The 4,900-nt window shown below is 46.6% G+C and overlaps 1 long non-coding RNA gene across 1 annotated transcript; it reads right to left on the reverse strand.

The window, feature by feature from the left end:
* Window positions 1-1,028: 1,028 nt before the first annotated feature.
* LOC147655934 (uncharacterized) lies at window positions 1,029-2,579 on the reverse strand. Its single transcript, XR_015278909.1, has 2 exons — window positions 2,062-2,579; window positions 1,029-1,929 (listed from the first exon to the last, which is right to left on the reverse strand). It is a non-coding gene; the product is annotated as an uncharacterized LOC147655934 (long non-coding RNA).
* Between the last annotated feature and the right edge of the window lie 2,321 nt (window positions 2,580-4,900).

Genomic DNA, 4,900 nt, shown 5'->3' on the forward strand with positions numbered 1-4,900 from the left:
ATTCCCTACTATATGGCACATGAAAACTTAGCTGAAGAAGTGCTATAGTTCAAAAGTCAAACACTCAGCTACTGGAAAATAACCAAGTCATACCTTCCAAGGCAGCCTTAGCTCAATTTCCCTACACACACACACACACACACACACACACACACAGACACAGACACACACAGATATATATATATATATACCCTTTATAATACAGTATTTAATTACATCATCACAGAATAGTTACTCCTGAAATTTCCTCCCAACACCTTCTCTGAGCATATGTGTATCTATGTAGCCCTATGAGCTGGGTCTTCATTTCTTCCAGAGAGCATTGTATTAGAACCTAGCAGAGGGAGATTTGATCTAAACTCTTGATTTCCTAGTTTCAAGAGCAAAATGAACCTGGCATGACCTTGACTGAGGAGAGATGTGGGGGCCCGCAGAGGATAGAGGAGCTATAGGTCTCTTTGTCCCGACCCACTACTCCTTATACTTTGCAAGAAGTACAGTGATCAGTGACAGTCCAGTGCCTCCCCAGCAATACACCACTCACTGATTAACCAAAGAAACTTGCCCAGCTGGAAAGCTCATCCATGCTAGCTGAGCATTCAGGGGTTTATTTTGCTCTAGAGACAGGGAAAATGCAGTGTGGTTTTAAATTCTGTCACAGAGGAAATGTACACCACAGGTAGGCAAACATGCCAAGGAGGACTTTGGAATCAGGTTGGTTGGAGATTGGAAGGTGTCAGGAAACACCTTGCAGATCACTGGGAATGAGAATGGAGGAGCAGCTCTGCAAGTCTCCCTTTTCCTTTTGGCAGTAGCTAATTAGTGTCTACATCAGGGACAGGTTTCCGGTGAAAAGCAAAGCCCTGCACTGACTGTTACCAAGCAATTATTCATTGCCATTCAAGCAATTATTGCTGCCTCTGAGACAGCAGCTACTTTCTTCTTTGAGAAACACAGGAGACGACTTTCCATTAAGCAGTCAGTCTTGTTTACAGGAAAATTCAGAAATAAATAATAGAAATAATCTACCGAGGCAAAATTTATTTTTGATTTTTAAGTGAAAAACCTGAGGGAAGCCACTGATACAGAAAACAGTGAAGGCTTTTGACTCTACCTGAGGAAAAATAAAAGAAAAAGCCCAAATAATGTAGAACTTTTTTCACAGAAGTTTTACCTTATGTTTTCAAAAATTATGATAACCTCTCCAGTTGGTAAAAAAATATCAACAGCTCCCAAGTTGGTAGAGGAACAAAGAGTTTACAGTCTTTACTATCACTTAGTTTCAAATGTTCCAATTCCTGATTGTTTTGATAGGAAAGCTTGAAAGGATGAATGTCTGTCTAATGCAAGGTAACACTCTAAGTGGTCTTGCTGTGCAGTCTCAGGGTTGCTGAAGACCCTTATCTGAAGGCAGGTGAAAAGCAGCCAGGCTGCACAGACCCATCCACAGTTTAACAGGCATTTCTTCACCTGGATATGAGCGCTGTACATGCCTAGGTCTCCACTGTGCTCAATTTCAGGGTTTTTTGCAGGACACTGATTTATAAAAATCTAGTTAGAAATAATTAATAGGATCAAGTGGAAGCGAATGACTCCGCAGTGAGAGGGCCTGTCCTTTCACAAGCGGTGACAGTAACAGACGAAGCAAAGTCGCCTTCCCTGGCTCCGCAGCTTGGCTGGGGAGTTTCTCTCACACGCTGCTCTCCTGAAGGGCTTACATGGCGCAGAGCTGAGGAAATAACGGGCACGTTCCTCTTTCAGCCTTACGACAGTATTAATAGGCTTTTCCAGGAGTTTTGCCTCTCATCATACTTCTGTAGCCTGAGGCAGGGTGCAGGCCGGGGGGGCGGCGCTGCTGTGCTGGGAGAGCCAAGGCCGCTCTGGAGCGGACACTGCGGGGCCGGGCCGAGCGGTGTTCGGTGTTCGGGCCTGGCCGGGCCGGGCGGTGTTCGGTGTTCGGGCCTGGCCGGGCCGGGCGGTGTTCGGTGTTCGGGCCTGACCGGGCCGAGCGGTGTTCGGTGTTCGGGCCTGACCAGGCCGGGCGGTGTTCGGTGTTCGGGCCTGGCCGGGCCGGGCGGTGTTCGGTGTTCGGGCCTGACCGGGCCGAGCGGTGTTCGGGCCTGGCCGGGCCGGGCGGTGTTCGGGCCTGGCCGAGCGGTGTTCGGTGTTCGGGCCTGGCCGAGCGGTGTTCGGTGTTCGGGCCTGACCGGGCGGTGTTCGGTGTTCGGGCCTGACCGGGCCGAGCGGTGTTCGGGCCTGACCGGGCCGAGCGGTGTTCGGGCCTGGCCGGGCCGGGCGGTGTTCGGGCCTGTCCGAGCGGTGTTCGGTGTTCGGGCCTGTCCGAGCGGTGTTCGGGCCGGGCCGGGCCGGGCTGAGCACGCTCCCTGCACTGCCGGCCTTCCCCTCAGAAAGGCATCCCCAGCAGCCATCTGCCGGGCCGCCTCCCAGCCCGCCTGCCGTGCCAGGACTCCAGGGGGAGGCCCTGACTCATTTACCCTGCGCTGATAACACACTGCGGATATCTTGCAGACCGCAGCTGAGCTTTTTGGTGCCTCCTGTTGCCTAAAGGGCGTTTTGTTGCTTTTGCCTTCACTGCGTATGCGGGTTCCTCCGTGATGTTTTTGAGGGCAGAACCTATCATCCCACATGATATTACTTGCTTTGGTACATCTGTCTCCCCTGAGAGAACTGGGATGTTGGTCCTGCTGAAGGCGCAAGAAAATCGTCTGTTAAAGGAGCTCTACCTGCCAAATAAGTTACTGTTTACCTAAGAGTGCACAACCTGCTATAAATGTTCATAAGACTTTGGATTAATGCAATGCCTTAAAAATAATCTAACATTACTTTATTGTTGTATTTTAGTCCATTACTTTCAATATTTTATTTTATTTTATTTTATTTTATTTTATTTTATTTTATTTTATTTTATTTTATTTTATTTTATTTTACTTTATTTTTTATTTTTTAAGTTTTGTTCAGCTTGCTCGTTATACTCCAACGTTGCTCTTATGTATGCACACATGGCTGTTGTTTCTACATCAGGATCAAAGAAGAAAAGAAAGACACTATATTGCTATCTCTTTTCATCCTTCCCCGAGGATGCTGTGATTTGGTCTCTAATCTGGAGGGCACTGTCATTGGGAACAATGCCAAGTCCTTTTTTCATAGCATGACTGAGACTGAAATTACTCATTAAAATTCTTCCCCACCTTAGTGCACAGTGTTTGCTGTGGGCTGTGCTGCTGTTTGATTGTCTGTGTCAATACCGTCTGGCCACTCAGCATCTGTGGCCTGGGACTGCCTTGTTATCCCTTTCTGACCCTGCCTTGGAATACTTGCAGGACTGTATTCGGATACCTTCCAAGTTTCAGCATCTTCCTTTTACAGATTTAATGGTCTCACCAGTTTTAGTTGCTTCTGGTTTTTTTTAGCTCATTAATCTTGGTTACATTTAGTTAATTGAGACTAATGTTTTGTTGAAAAATATCTCTCTTGGTCCCCAAGCAGAGGTTTTGAAATGAGTAGACTTGAGTAAAAATTTTCAAATGAGTTATTAATATCCTGACTGCAAAGATACTCTCTCTTCACCCATCATTTCCACATTGGCCTGGAGGGGATTCCCTTTCCTGACTGGTAGTCAGTTGCCAGCATGTCTGTAAACCTAGTCTTAGGCTAGTCTAAGCCTAGTCTAAGCCTAGTCTAAGAGTACTAGAACCAGTCTTACTTCTGAAGGTGAGACTGGTTTATATTACATTTTATCCCAAATTAAAGGAAAATACATATTTTATCTTCAACTTCTTAGTATAATTTTATAAATTAATCTGAATTCTTGTTTGGCTACTGAGTTTGAGTAGATGCTGCCTGGGAGCAGGAGGTAGAAGGAGTTACACAAGCTAAACCAACCTCCTTCTCATTTGCCTTGCTTAGGAACATGTGAAACTGCGAGAGCTACTTGGGACACCCAGCACTACCAGAGAGCCACCTCCTGAGAAACAGAGCTCAGCAACAGGGAAGCACCTGGTAGTCCTTTTGGAGTTTCTCTGTCCTCTTGCTTTTAAAAGGACCTGCAGTTTTCTCATGTGTACAGGCATAATGTTGCAAAGAGCATAAAGGTGCAGCCATTTCTCTGTTAGTAGTTCTTGGTATTCCTTCAAAGTGGGGGTAACCTGAGTTTGTCTAAACTCCAGATTTGTGTGGCTGGGGATGCCTCCACCACTGCCCTTTCCAGCCTGTCACTGTGACACACAGCCACTCTTCAGCCACTGTGACACACACTGTGCCAGGTCCCCATGGCCCAGGCACCACGAGGGTTGGTTGCTCAGCTGCTCTACAGTTGCAGCACTCTCTGTCCAGCTGGAGAAATGCCATGTGTACCAGCTGAAGGTCTTTCTTAAATATTTAGTGGTCACACCTTTCTCAGCTCCTGCCCATTTTTGTATCCCTAATGATGTGTGAGTGAATGATTAAAAATCTTATACTAAAAGTAGAAAGATGTTTGTTAAAAGGTGAATCTGCAGACCACAGAAGGAAGAAAAGTGTCATAATGTTTGGTCTTGTGTTTGGACTGAGAAACCAGTCAAATTCTCAGATACACAGATCAAGCTGAAAAACAAATCTAATTTCCTAAAACTGGAAGAAGACTCAATAGACTATATCTTAAACCAAGAACTCATTTTATTAAGGGAAAGCCAGGAGACAGAGCCAGTCCATGAGAAGATTGAGTTCCTCCATTGTCAGTCTGTGACTGCACAGCACTGCTGGGGCAAGTAGGAGCAGAGACCTCTGGGAGGCACAAGCCTCTCCCTGACTGGGAGTGATGGCAGCATCCCGAGCAGGGGTGCCAGATGATTTTTTTTCTGCAAAGCACAGGTGGGAATGTCCCATCAGTGAATTCCCAGGC

The sequence above is a fragment of the Cyanistes caeruleus genome, chromosome 1, assembly GCF_971803275.1.
Source record: "Cyanistes caeruleus chromosome 1, bCyaCae1.hap1.1, whole genome shotgun sequence".
NCBI classification, from domain to species: domain Eukaryota; kingdom Metazoa; phylum Chordata; class Aves; order Passeriformes; family Paridae; genus Cyanistes; species Cyanistes caeruleus.